The 15,751-nt window shown below is 34.2% G+C and overlaps 1 protein-coding gene and 2 pseudogenes across 6 annotated transcripts in view; 1 reads left to right on the top strand and 2 right to left on the bottom strand.

The window, feature by feature from the left end:
- The window catches only part of RASAL2 (RAS protein activator like 2), a 531,908-nt gene that overhangs the window by 371,275 nt on the left and 144,882 nt on the right, over positions 1-15,751 (top strand). The gene's annotated exons all lie outside the window — the stretch shown is intronic.
- On the bottom strand, positions 6,554-9,736 carry LOC119527938 (annotated as a pseudogene).
- LOC119526302 lies at positions 13,870-14,311 on the bottom strand (annotated as a pseudogene).

Genomic DNA, 15,751 nt, shown 5'->3' with positions numbered 1-15,751 from the left:
GAAGTCTATAATAGAGGGGTATATAGGAAAAAATATATACCTATTGCAAACTATATACTACAGTTAGTAATATTTTAACGTTCTTTCATCAACAGTAACAAGTGTACTACTATACCAATACTATGAATCACTAATGGAGCGGGGGTGGGTAGGGATATGGGAGGATTTGAGTTTCCTTTTTTTGTCTTTATTTCTTTTCTGGAGTAATGAAAATGTTCTAAAAATTGAAAAAGAAATTAATGGTGGTGTTGGATGCACAGCTATCTGATGGTACCATGGGCAACTGATTGTACACTTTGGATCTTTGGATAATTGTATGGTTTGTGCACAATCTCAATAAAAAAAATTTTTTTTAATTACAAAAAAGAAAGTGGCAAATTTGTGGGTAACTGTAAATGAATATTGACTATATAAAACAATAATTGAATGTTTACAGGGTTTAAAATATAGAATTAAATTGTCATGTAAGTTGAGAATTAAGGTATTCTCTGGTCTTGTAAACTCCTGAAACAGAATAAAAGTTTTGATTAACTCTAGATTTGATAAATTAAGGATGCATGTCATAATTCCTAAGAAACCACTTAAGGTATAGAATCACAATAGAACTTCCAACCTAATATGAAGGGGACAAAATGGAAATTTAAGAAATAATCAATCCAGAAGAACTTAAGAAAGGATAGAAAAGAAATATAATACTGGTGATGAATAGAAAATTAAAATAGTAAGAGTCAAACCCAATATTTGAGTTTGCATTATATTGAAAATTACTTTCAATAAGATCAGATTTAAGAAAAAAACACAAACTACTGTATGCTTTTTTCAAAAAATACATCTGGCACATAAGGAATTAGATTTTAAGGATGTAAAGAGATATAAATACTTACTGAAAGAGAGCTTATATAGGCTTATTAATATCAGACAAGTATACTTTAAGGTATGATGAAATAATCAGTGTGCCAGGGGGACACCATAATTCTGAATGTTTATTCCACAACTAACATGACCTCAAATGATAAACCATAAATAGAATTATAAGGAAAAGTGGGCAAATCTAAACTGTAGATTTTCAGTAATACCTTTCAATAATTAATAAAATAAGCAAACAAAATAAGTATAAATATATAAGAATTGAGCAACAATAATATTGTTAACAGAATTAACCTAATGCCATATGCTGTAGCTACAATGTACAGAAAACTCATTATTTCCAGGAACATTTACAAAAATTAAACATAGGCATGGCCATAAAGCAAGTCTCAATAAATATCAAATTTTTAGGTCATGTATACTGATCACAATTTAATAATTATATACATCATATAGTATATAAACAAGCATATAATACATCATTGTTATATAGAATATAAATATATTTATAATAAATGTTAATAAAACTAAAAATTAATTACAATTTTCAGGTATTTAAGAGAGGTACTTCTAAATAACCCATGAAATCATAGTGGCATTTAGAAATTATTTTCAGCCGCCTCAATGAAAATAATACATATCAAAACTTGTATGATTTAGCTAGAGTAAAATTTAAAGGTGATTTTTTTTTCTTTAGCCTCAAATGCACATATCAGAAAAGACAAGGGGCTGAAGCTTAATAAACTAAGCATCCATGTTAAGATATTAGAAAAATAGCACCATAAAGAAATAAGGATAAGAAACAGAACCTAATGAAACAATTATACAGTAAAGTACATCAACAAAGCTAAAAGTCACTTATTTGAAAGACTTAAAGAAAATGACAAACTTGGCAAAAACTGATCAGGAGAAAAGCTATTATTATCAGGAATGGAAACAACATTGCTACAGATTGTGCAAACAATTTAAAAAATTTAAAGGATATTATGAACTATGTTATCGAAACATTTTTAAAATTAGATGAAATGGTAAAATTTGTAGAAAAATATTACTTGCCAAAACTGATACAAGAAGAACTAAAACACCATAATACTCCCGTAACTATTAATGAAATTGACTCTGTAAATAAGATCTTTCCCAGAAAGAAAATCTAAGCCCATAGGACTTCGCCTAAGTATTCCAGCAAACTCTTCCATTAAAATTAAAACAGACTACATATACTATTCTAGTTTGCTAATGCTGCCCGAATGCAAAACACCAGAAATGGATTGGCTTTTATAAAAGGGGGTTTATTTGGTTACATAGTTACAGTCTGAAGGCCATAAAGTGTCCATCAAAAAAGGGTACCTTCACTGGAGGGCGGCCAGTGGTGTCTGGAAAACCTCTGTTAGCTGGGAAGGCACATGGCTGGTGTCTGCTCCAGAGTTCTGGTTTCAAAATGGCTTTCTCCCAGGACATTCCTCTCTAGGCTATAGTTCCTCAAAAATGTCACTCTTAGTTGCTCTTGGGGCATTTTTTCTTTCTTAGTGTCTCCGGAGCAAAAGTCTGCTTTCAACAGCCATCTTCGAACTGTCTCTCATCTGCACCTCCTCTCTTTTCAGCTCCTGTGCATTCTTCAGAGTGTCCCTCTTGGCAGAAGCAAGTTCGCTCCTTCTGTCTGAGCTTTGATAGGGCTCCAGTGAATAATCAAGGCCCGTTCTGAATGGGCAGGGCCACAACTCCATGGAAATTATCCAGTCAGAGTTATCACCCACAGTTGGGTGGGTCGCATCTCCATGGAAACACTCAATCAAAGAATTACAATCTAATCAACACTAATACATCTGCCCACACAAGATTACATCAAAGATAATGGCATTTTGGGGGACATAATACATTCAAACTGGCACATACGCCAGCTAATTTTATAAGACCAACATCACCTTTATACCATCTAGCAAAGAAATTATATGAAAGGACAATTGTAAAGCAGTCTTATCATTAAACGTAGATACAAAATCCTTAACAAAATATTAGTAAATTGAATAATACATTATGACAAAATTGGGCTTATAACACAAATACGAAGTTGATTTCATATTAGAAAATTAGTGTAATTCACTATTAACAGATTAAAAGAAAAAAATCTTAAAATCCTCTGAATTGTTTCAAAACCACATTTGATAAAATTCAACAGCCACTCTAATAACTCTTAGCAAACCAGGAATGAAAAGGAAGTTCCTTAATCTGAGAAAGAATATCTACAAAAAAAGCCCCCAACAAATACTGTAAGTAATGGTTAAAAACTTTCCATTGCAGATGAGGATCAAGACCAGGATGCCCTCCATTTCCATTGCTATTTCACATTATATTGGAAGCATTCCAGACAGTACAGTAAGACAAGAAAATATATAAGGGTTAGAAAGAAAAATATGTAATTGTCATAATTTACAGACAATCTTTTCATTTAGGAAATCCTTAAAAACTTTACAAATAGTGAGTTTAGCAAGGTTGCTAGATAGATTAAGACCCATAAAAATAATTGCATTTCTACATACTAACAAAAAAACTCTAAGTTAATTTTTAAAAATATACTATTTACAACAAAATATCAATTATCTAGTAATAAATCTAACAAAGGATATGTAAATGTCTATAGAATAAACTATTAAACTTTATGAAAGAAATTAAAGAATAAATAATAAAAAGGAAGATATACCGTTTCTGGATTAGGAAAATCGGTTTATAGGATACTTATTCTCTCCCAAATTCATCTATAGATTCAACACAATCCCCAAAAAAAGCCTCAGGAGGAATTTTAAATGGATTCTAATTTTTATATGGCTATAAAAAGGTCTAAGAATAGCCAAAAACTTGAAGACTGGGTTGGGAGGACTTGTTCTATTGGCTATCAAGACTGTTTATAAAGCTATAGTAATTGAGACAAAGTAGTATTGGTGTTAGAAATAGAGCAATGGAACAGAATAAAGAATCTAGAAATAGATCTGTGCAAATATATACATTTGATTTATGATAAAATTGACACTGCAGAATGGTGGGGAAATTATGATATTTTCAATAATCTGTACTACTGTCTTAACTGGGTATTCATCTGGAAAAAAATTGGAGTGGGTCCCTTCACATCTTATACAAAATTCAATTCCATGTGGTTTGTAGACCTAAATATAAAAGACAAAATAATTAATGCTTTTAGAATATATTGTCTTCATGACTTTAGGATAGAGAAATAATTCTTAAATCAGATAGAAAAAGCAGTAACAGGAAACAAAAATGACATATTTTCCCACATCAATATTAAATATTTCTGTTCATCAAAAACACAGCAGAGAGAGCAAAATTGTAAGCTACATAAACCTATTGCGATGGTTTGAAGGTGAATGTACCCCAGCAAGACATCCTCTTAAATTTAATCTGTTCCCGTGGGTGTCAACCCATTGTAAGTAGGACCTTTTGACAAGGCTACTTCAATTAAGGTGTGACATCCTTCATTAAGGATGGGTCTTAATCCTTTTACTGGAATCCTCTATAAATGGAAGGAATACAGAGAGAGAGCGTGAGCGCACACGTGTGTGAGAGAGAGCACGCCAGGGAAGGAAGAAGCTGAACTCAGTGGAACCCAGAAGAGTAGGGAGAGACCAGCAGATGCCACCATGTGCCTTGGCATGTCACAGAGGAGCCCAGAATCACTGGCAGCCAGTCTTCCAGAAGAAAGCATCTCCCTGATGTTGCCTTGATTTAGACATTTTCTCAGCCTCAAACTGTAAACTAATAAATCCTCATTGTTTAAGTCAACCCATTTCAAGGTATCTGCTTTCAGCAGCCTAGGAAACTAAAACACCAATAAAGAAATTATACCAGAATATATCAAACACAATGACAAATCAGTAAGAAAGACAGAAAGTCCAATAGACAAACAGGCAAAAGACTTAAATAGGAACTTCAAAAGAAGAAAACAAATGGCCTTATACATATGAAGATGTTCTTGGCTTCATCAGTAATCAAGGAAACCAAATTCAAAACTACACAGAAATGCCATCACACAACTCCAGATTGGCTATAATTTAAAAATAGGATAATACCAAAGTGTTAAGGATATGGAGCAATGCAAACTTTACATTGCTAGTGGGAGTGAAAATTCTTATACTCACTTTGGAAAACACTTTGGCATTATCTAGTGAAACTGAAAATATTCAAACCCATTAAAAAAACATGGCTCCAACAGAAATACATGATTATGTATATGATGATACATGTAGAAGAATAAACAGGTGTTGTTCGTAATAGACCCAAACTGGAAAAAAAAAAAAAACTAGAAACAAGCAGTAAAATAGATTTTTTAAAAAGCGGAAGAGTCATTCAGTGGAATACAGCAATGAAAATGAACAAACTCTAGCTACACCCAGCAGCATTAATAAATCTTAAAAACGTTGAATAAAAAGAAAACAAATTCAGAAATATATTGTATTACACTATTTATTTAAAATTCTAGAAAAGGGAAAAGAAAACCATATATTGAGAGAAGCAAGGAATGTTTACCACAGAAGTCAGGACAATGGATATCTATAGAATGAGAAGAATTGTGATCAGAATGGGATACTTGGGGACTTACAGGTTCCTGGCAATGTTCCAAGTCTTGCTTTTGTTCTAATTCTTGCTTATAATTAATTAATTAAGAACTACATTTATGTTTTATGCTATTTTCTGTAGGGTATACTATTTAACAATAAAAATAAAATAATTTATTGAAGACATCTTTTCATTGCATTATATTTACCCCTATCTTATCCTTACAGGCTGCGTATTATTCCTCTGTAGATTTATCTGATCCCCTCCTTAGATCACTCTCCTTATAGTTTGCCACTACCAACTTTGTGGGATACATTTATGTGCATTTGCTTGTACCGGTATTTCTATAGGAGTAGTTCCTAGAAATAGAATCAACAGGTATTTGCATTTGTATTTCAATAGGTGCTATTAAATAACCTTACAGATTTCTTCGTGGTGTCGTTTTTATTTGAAGCTTTTAATTTTTATGTTGCTAATCTGTCCCTCTTTTCCATTGTAATTTTTGGGTTTTGTATCATGTTTAGAAAGACCTTTCTCAACTTAAGGTTAGATCTTTATCTGGAATTTATTTTTGCGTATATGAGCTCTAAATTTTTCCCTAGCCTTTTGTTTCAACACTTTTTATTAAATGGTTCATTCTTTCCATACTGACTTTACCACCAGCTAAGTTCCCTTTACCACCAGCTATGTTCACATTATAACATGTCTTTTTTCTGGATCCTTTTTCTGTTCCATTGATCTATTGATCTATTCCTAAATCAGTATCATAATGTTTCAATGACTATAGATTTTAATGTGTTTCTCTTATTTATATAGCAAATTCCCTCTAATTAGTTCTTTTCAAAATGTTTGTTTTTTGCCTCGTGCATTTTTTTTTTTTAAGTAAAGAGTGTAATTTAATCTTTATTTATAGGACACTGCAAGATAGGAAATTCCACACAGGAATAAGAAACACATTGAGAGGAGAGGCTTCATACAGAATGTGCAGTTTGGAACTGCTCAAGTATAGTTTTGTTGTGAAAAGTATTACATAACAAATCACATTTAAAAAGAGTTCTCAGTAGAGAAACAGCAAAACAAAGTTATACCAAACATTGTACACAACAAACAACTTTATACCTCAGCTGTGCAATCTAAAAGTCCCAGGAGTACCATCCTGCACTTAGAAGGTATCACCTTCAGAGGTAGTTTATACCACAATATTCTCATCATCATCTTCCGCTACAAAGAAATGTTTCTCAATCAACCTTAAAGAAGCCTTGTACACAGACTCATTTTCATGGTTTTGTGGATCTTCAGTTTTGTCCGAGCCTCCACATTCTTTGATCAGTATGCTAAGTTTCTCAGCAGCCTGAGAGATATTTGAAGTTGCATCCAGAATAACCAGAATAATTTTGCTATCTGTTGCATTTAAAAGGTTCATCAATAGTTCTATTATGCCACAGTGGACAAGGTATACATCTGTTCACATATCCACCATTTGTAAAGTTGGCACAGCCCATACAGCTTCCTTTTGTGTCTTAAAGTCTGCCTTAGAGAGAATGCCAATGAGGAATAGGACTAATCCATAATTCACTACTTGTTCTATCTGGTCCTGATGGCCAACTGTGATATTTGGACTGTATGTAACTTCCTTCTAAATATTAGTTTTGGAGTGAGGTAGCAGGCTGGGAAAAATGGCAAGTGTTCCTGCATCTATTACAATCTAAGCCTGTTTATCTGCCCCAGTGATGATATTCCCTATGGCCCTTAGCACAGGAGTCACAGTTCAGTAGCTCCTAGAAGCTTCATAAGCTGGAGCCCAATTCTTTTTCTCATAACCATTTCTCTCCATTCTTTTGGACCATCAGTAAGGTAGGAAATAGCCCAGCAAGTATCTGCTAATTTTTCTGGAACATCATGAGGCAGGAGATAAACTGAAATAGGAAGACCTTGCTCAACAGGCTCTAATGGTGCAGCATTCTTGTTTTGACAAAGGTTTGAAAGTGTCCACATAAGATAACATAAGTAACCACATGATACATATGATACATCAGGAACTGCAAGTATAGCCAGCAGAGGATCGACTATACCATGTTTGATAACCAAGTCTCAGAAAGTTGTGCCATCACCTGCAAAGTTTTCTAGAGCTTATATAGCTTGTTAACTGATGTGAACATGGGGAGATGCCAACAGAGATATGAATGCTGGGATAACATCTCCATCTACCACAGCCTGGGTCTGTTCTGATGTTATAGAACCAATCTTAGTGAGTGTCCAAGCAGATTCAAACTGAGTGGGGCTAACAATCAGTTCTGCCCAAGAAGGACACAAATTTTGGAATCACACCTACCCAAATTATGTTGTCTATGAGGGTTTTCTTTTTTTTTTTTTTTTTTCTTTCTAGAAAGCTGTTTTATAAAAGTTTGAGTAGTTTGAAGCTGCTTTCCAAATTGTTGCTATTTATGCCTTTGACAGTGTCATCAACAGACCAATTTACTGTCCTGGTTGTTGGGTTTTCCTGCAGTGGAGAAGTAGTATCATCAGGGAAAGAGGTGCTATTTCTCCTTTTCAGCATCTGATCATCCTTCTTAGCTTTCCTCATCTCCATGTTAACTTCTACATAGCGTCTAGTGAATTAGCATTCTCATTGGTAACATGGTTGTAAGATAGAAAGCTTCATAGCAGGCTCATGCTTCCACAAGAAGCTGTGCAGGGCTCTCCTCATGCATTTATTTTTGCAAATGAACTGTAGAATCAAGTTGTACCTCCCCCCCCTTGTCCCTGTCCCTGCCCCCCTCCCCCCCCCCCGCAAAGTGCATTGACATTTCAGTTGGAATTGTGGTTAATGTCTAAATTGTTTGGAGAAGAATTAACTTTATTACAAATCTCTAAATTTTAGTTTTTAATTTTATATTAAGGGTCATGTTTTATATATTCTTTGAAGATTTTTTCACTTAAATATTATATACTAATATCTTTCCATATTGTTGCTGTATTTCATTTATTTGACTGCTGTGTGATTTTCACATTGTTTTAATATACCAAGTTAGAGTTATCATCAGGGTTGGTATTGGTCAGGGTTCTTTCCTTGAAGGATATTTGGTTTGTTTGTGGAGATTTGCTATTAGTTATCAGTACTGCTATGAATATTCTTGTACATGTCTTCTTTTATCCATTTGCAAGAGTTCCAAGTTTTTAGTATGTACGTAGGAGTGACATTTATAGGTCATAGTGTATACATTTTCAACTGTAGCAAATAATGCCAAACTGTTTTCCCACCTACAATATATATAAAGTCCTGAGGGATCCACATTCTTCCCAATACTTAGTATTGTCAGATTTTTAAATTTTTGTCAGAGTGATGGTAAGATGATAACTTGTATATACTGATTAGGTTGTATACTGTGATAACTTGTATATACTGTTAGGGTATATACAGGTATATACATGTGATAGTATATACATGTGATAACTTGTATATCCTGATTACCAGTGATGCTGAACATCTTTTCTTAAGCTTATGGATATATATATTAATGCTTTTGTAAAATTGTTTTTTATATCTCTTGCCCATTTTTCTATTGAGTTGGTTCATGCTTGTCCTATTACTATGTAGGAGTTCTTTATAAATTCTTAATAGTAATCTTTTAACAGTTATGTATATTATGAATATCTTCTCTCAATTTATAACTACTCAATTTTCACTTCCTTTTAAAGGTCTTTGGATAAACAAAAGTTCTTACTATAGCCAAATGTATCAGTCTTTTATTGTCAGTGCTTTTTGTTTTTTGTTTAAGAACTCATACCCAAGGTTCAAGATATTTATCTATATTTTCTAAGAGAGTTTTAAATCTTTGTTATGATATTTTAGGCCTTAACCCACTAGGAGTTGGTTTTTATACTTTTCTATGTTTTTCATATTGAAAGCTGTTTTTCCCCCTTGCTATTTACTGAACAGTCCTTCTTTTCCCCCATTGATTTCAGTGCCCTCTCTGTCAAAAACAAAGTTTCATAGCTTTCTGCAAATGTCTTAAATTTTTCTTGTTAAGCTTATCCCTAGTTTATAGTTTTTATTGCTTTTTTGAATGGGATCTTTTTCCCTGTTAATTTTTCCGAATTGTAATTGCTGACATATAAACTCTTAGTTTCTTTATGTTTATCTTTACTTAATAAACTCTTGTATTAATTGTTAGTTTTTTGATTGAATCTCTTGGTCCCCTGTCCCCTCTCCATTTAGGGATACAATCTTATTTTCTGCAAAAATTATCATTTCATTTCTTACTTTCTGATATCTATATCCCTTATTAGCTGCTTGCCTCATCTTACTACATTAGCTAGGACCTCCAAACAGTAACATTTAACAGACCCTGTAAAAAATAGTGGTGATAGTGGATATCTTTATGTTGCTCCTCACCTTCATGAAAATATTTTTAGTGTTTTATATTTGTGTATAATATTGCTAATGGTTTCTGGTATATATTTTGTGATGGCTTGGAGTTTTGTAAAACCCCCCCCATCAAAAAAAAAAAAAAAAAACATGCTTAGTCCATTCATGTGGGTGTGAACCCATTGTAAATAGGACCTTTTGATGAGGTTACTTCAGTTAAGGTATGGCCCAACTGAATCAGGATAGGTCTTAATCCTATTACTGTAGGTCTTATAGGGAAGGCCACAGAAAGACATAAGGAGCAGCCAGAAGCTAGAAATCAATGGAACCAGAAAAGAAGGGAGAAGCCAGGAAAGACCATGTGCATTGCCATATGACAGAAAAGCCAAGAACCTAGGATTGCTAGCAGCCAGCCCCGGAACACCACAGTCTTTCTGGGAGAAAGCATAGCTTGATGACGCATATTGGTATCGTACTTTCCCTGGCCTCAACACTGTGAGCCAATAAGTTCCTGTTATTTAAGCCAACCCATTGCATGGTATTTTATTTAACAGCCAGGAAACTAGAACAGTTTTTGGTACCAGTAGTGGGGTGCTGCTATTGCAAATACCTAAACTGTGGAAATGACTTTGGAATTGGGTAATGGGTGAGAGGCTGTGAGAATTGAGAGGGCTCAAAAATGAGTGAGAGCTGTAGGAAAAGTTTGTATCATCTTAGAAAATACGTAATTTGTTATGATCAATATGTTAGAAATATGGACATTGAAGGTACTTCTGGTGAGCCCTTAGAAAGAAATGATGAATGTGTTATAGGAAATTGGAAGAAAGGCAATCCTTGCTTTAAAGTGGCAGAGGACTTGGCAAAATTATATTCTGCTGTCATATTGACACTGGAATTTGTAAATGAACTTGGATATTTAGCTGAGGAGTTTTCCAAGCTAAGTGAGTAAGGTCGGGCCTGGTTTCTCCTTACAGCTTTTTATACTAAAATGTGAGATGAAAAGGATATGCTGAGAACTGAACTCTTAAGCACAAAGAAACCAGAAATCGATGATTTGGAAAATTCTGAGCCTATCCAGGTAGTGTGCTCTGAGACTAGGGCCAGAAGCAGCCCTATCAGGGACCTCCCTGAACTTCTGGACGCAAGTTCCCAGAGAAGACGGCTCCATTGAGGGTTTAGCTGAACATGGATCCAGTCAGCCATTTCAATGTAAGTCAGGACTGGAAATGCAGTTATACAGGAAGGATCTGTGGAAGGTTCTGTTGTCTTATGGTTTGGACCCCTATGAACTACATGCTTAGCTGATAAGTTTTTTTGTGAAATTTATATAAGTGGAACCACTGAAAGGGACAGAGAAGAGACAAATTGAAGGAAGGTGATTGTGGTGTTTTTTTTTTCCAATCAGGGATGTTTTCTGGACACATCTAGGTATTGTGTTGTAACAATCCAGGTGATCGCAAATGTACTGACTATTTATAACAGTTGTGGTCTTTAACGTAAAAAAAAAAAGTGTGTGAAACAATTTGACTTTTTTTTTGCATTCCCAAAACATTTCCATAATACCATATGTATTCCCCATAACTATTAGTACCTATATCCTTTATCAGATATCCTATTTCCAAAGGTAGGTTTTCTCTTAAAAACACCAAACATTATATTCTGCCCTCCAAACATGTTACATTCCTTTGTTTTAAAGAAATTAATAAAAATGATATATAAAAATTGACAGTTTCCACTGTAAAATTAGCAGTGGTAAATTTGTCAAGCACAGCATCAAACAACCTCATAAAAATACCTGTGGGTTCAAACAACCATCTTAAACCCTGATCAGGCATGGGAAAATATATTCATTTATGCATTCATTCAATAGATATTGAACACTTATTATGTGCCAAGCATTGCACTCATGATCAATACAATTCTTTAGTTAAGAGACAGTCTGGTAGAAGGCAGTCCGACTATCAAAATCATTTATTGGTGGACAGAAATAAAACAAATATCTGTACTGTAATGGAATTTAAGTTGATCTTTCTTCCCTTTCACACTGGAAACTATGGGGCTGGCTTCTGATTTTGCCATTGACACTTTGGATTCCTACGTAACTTACTTAAACTTGTTATAGTTTCTCAGATCATTGTTCAAGGAAAACAATTTTACTTGCCACTTAATAACTGTTCACCTTCTTCCTTCAAGCCTCCTTCAAAATATCTAAAAATTTCATTGAAAGAAACTTTAATATGGAAAATGGCTAAGTGTGTCACTCTGGAATAAGAATGTCTAATATCAAGTCCCACATCCCACCCACCACCCCTCACTTACTGGCTGTATGACTTTGTCAGTTCTCTAAACCTTGGTTTTCCCATCTATAAAATGGGGGAAATTTTACTACTACCTCACAGGGTTGTTATGAATAGTAAATGAGATTTAAACAGCACTTCATATACTGCATAGTACATTGTTAGTGCACAATATTTTTTATCTTTTATTCTTGATAACAAGGTTCAAGTTATTGGTGGGCTAGAGATAGATTAGAGGAGATATTACCCAAATGATTTTCAGTTTACTAACATAACATCTACCCACTTAATAAATGTTAGATGGCTGCAATTTGCTTATTGCATTAGGTGCTAAATAAGACTCCAAGAAGTACATACAGGTTGAGTACAATTAGCTGTAAAGTTAAAAACTTTGTTTTGGAAAAAGATTTCTTTCAAAATAAATTATACATTAGCCACTTTCTGGTTCTTTTTGAAAAGGAGTTAAGTATTTAGAGATATCTGTTCATTAACTATGGCTATCACCTTTATTATATATAGTTTTTTTCTTTAAAGAATAGCTTTAGTGTTTAAAGAATCTAATTATCTTTAATACTAGGTAGTCATCAACTTCCTTAAAGACAATCTGCCCTTAGTCTTTGAATAGCACATTTCTTTTGAGCACCTCTTTTATAATAGTGTTACTACTTTAAGTGTTTATATAGCTTTTCACTGGAAGATATCAGAGCACCTTCTGGTGTATATATTAGATAATCATGTAATAGGACTACCTCTTACTCTGTGGCTTCGCTTGTATTGCTTCGAAAAAAATCCACATAAATGAAAATTCAACTGTGTCATTAATTTCACCAGCTCTAATTATATAAGGTAACATTTCTGATAAGTGAAAACAATGTGGTAGAGCATTCATTGATATATAATTTACATGCAAATAGTTTGAGATTTATATATATTTGGGGTACTTTTTTTTTAGTTTATGCAACTTTATTGAAGAAAAATAAATCAGTTACTAGCAGAGCTATTAGTCGATCACTCATCCATTGACAACTTGCATCATTTATTCAATGCTATATTAAACAGTGTATTGGAAGATAGATTTACTAATAGCTCCAAGCTTCCTAACAATTTAAATGAAAATTACAAAAATGTTTGAGAGCCTATTTTGGAATACAAAGGGTGTTTGACTTCCAATTTCCATTCTCTGTAGAACAAGAACAGGTCATTCCTTTATTGACATGCATAAAATACATCACATTTTCTGTTCTGTTGATGCTATAAATTCAACACCAGTTCTCCAGTCACATCAGTTATGAGCATAAAGTATATCATGGTAACATCAAATTTCTAACAGTGGAAGGCTTAAACAAGAATGGATGCTGCTATAGAGTTATGCTGCTTCCTTTGATGCGACGAACTGAACATCCATTTCTCCCCCTCAGATGACTTCTTCAGCATGTTAGAGCAGTGAGGATAGTTCTAGTCTCATAACCAAGTTAGAGTGAAGATATTGGTCACATAATACACACGCTCCATTTTTTAAAAATTCTGAGTCTTAGGCAACTGTTCTCTTGTAACTACAATTTCTAAAAGCAGTTATTGTCCAAAGCTGGAAGAACTTCTGTCTTCTTAGATGAGCACGTGAATGACTGGAGGGAGGTAAACAAAAAATAAAATTTAAAAAATATGAAGTCTGAAAGGGGAGCAGCTGGATAAGAAAATCAAAAGAGGAACAGTAATTTAAAGTTTATTTATTCCAGTTCTAATGCAGGTTATTCTGACTTTAAGGTAGCATCACATGGCATACTTCTGAGTCCATTCCCAAGATACTCTGTTGTACTTATCTCTGTCTATTTTATAGATCCATACAATCTCTGGCACAGGGTGTCATCTCGGTTCAGATCACATAGCAGTGAACAAATGGATAAAAGAACTTGAGAAATAGTTAAAGCAGGAGACCACTGTGATCTTAGGATAATGAGACAAATGCTGCCATTATTGTTAATATTTGGATGATAAATTCTTGTTGTAAATGAAACCTTAGGTGGTTTGAAGGGGTAGTCTGTAGGAAAATGAATTGTCAAAAACAATACACCGCCTTGATATAGGCTGTTATTAGGTATCATAATTGTGGCTTGCCAGTGAAACATTATCACCAACTGAACCTGCAGAACATTGTGCTGGGGGGGTCACGGGCCAAATCGCTAATTTCCTTATTAATCTGTTTCAGTGCCATAATCTGTGCTTTTCGTCTAGCTCCACACTATCTTGATGTGCGCTCAAAGGTCCGGCCAAAACTCTTGATTATCAGGGCAGCAGGGAAGGATTGTATCTTCGTCTCACATCGGTTCTGCCAGACACAGGCGCACGTACAGAGGGGCCTCCCTCAAGTTGCTGCCTCAGCCTCCTCCTGGCGCAGCAGCTGGTGCTTCCCTGGCCCTGTGGAGCTCACGCTCATGACACAGCCCTTGGGGTTCTATTTAAAGTGTTGAAATATAGATTTCAGAGGATTTAACTCAATTCCTATAACAGTAAATTATCACTTCACCGAAATTTAAGGAAGAATTACAGCTTGACATTTTATGCTTCTTTGAGAAAGTATTGTACATATCCAAAGGAATGTCAGGATGCAATTGCAATCATTTCTTATTTATTTTAGTTGCCTTTTTGAAAAGTAGTTATTCTTACTCCCAAGCCTTATTACAACGGTATATTGAATGTTAATAAGTTCAATAGTAATCCTTCAAAAATTTGGGAAACATATTTTATTTAATATGATATAGATTATTACTTTGAATGACATTTGCAATCAATATTTGTTATTTTTCAGTCACCATTGCTTGAAGACAATTTGTTTTTCAAATAGGCACATTCTTATGATGTTGAAATTGAATTTGTATGGTACATATAAGTGGCATATTCATTATTACCCTTATAATCTCAAACAATACCAATGTCAAATTTCCTGATTTTTTCCCTTTATTGGAGAAGTTACAGGTTTACAGAATAGTCATGGGTAAAATACAGGATTCCCATATACCACCTTATTGTCAACACCTTGCATTTGGTGTGGAACATTTGTTACAGTTGACAAAAGCACATTTTTATAATTGCACTATTAACCACAGTCAACGGTTTAACTTAGGGTTCACTGTTTCTGCAGAGTGGTTCCGTGGGTTTTTTTTTTTTTTTCATTCTGTTACCATATATTCAATCGGATAGTTCCCCTTTTAATCACATTCAGGTATATACTCCAGTGCTGTTAATTAGATTCACAAGGTTGTGCTACCATCAACACCATCCATTACCAAAACATTTCCATCATTCCAAATAGGACCCCTGCACATTTTAAACCCTAACTTCCTGTTCCCTATCCCCAAACCTGTTCCCTGGTAACTTATACTGTAGATTTTGACTCTGTGAGTTTGTTATTCTAATTGTTTCAAATCAGTGAGCTCATACAATATTCGTCCTTTTGTGTGCAGCCTATTTCACTCAACATATCTTCAAGGGTCATCCATGTTGTCACATGTATCAGGACTTCATTCCTTTTTATGGATGAAAAATATTCCATTGTATGTATATACCACATTTTATTTATACATTTAGTGGTTGATGGACACTTGGGTTTCTTTCATCTTTTGGCAGTTGTGAATAACGCCGCTGTGAACATTGG

Source organism: Choloepus didactylus, chromosome 2 (assembly GCF_015220235.1).
Source record: "Choloepus didactylus isolate mChoDid1 chromosome 2, mChoDid1.pri, whole genome shotgun sequence".
NCBI classification, from domain to species: Eukaryota; Metazoa; Chordata; class Mammalia; order Pilosa; family Megalonychidae; genus Choloepus; species Choloepus didactylus.
This window is presented reverse-complemented; position numbering and strand designations above follow the sequence as displayed.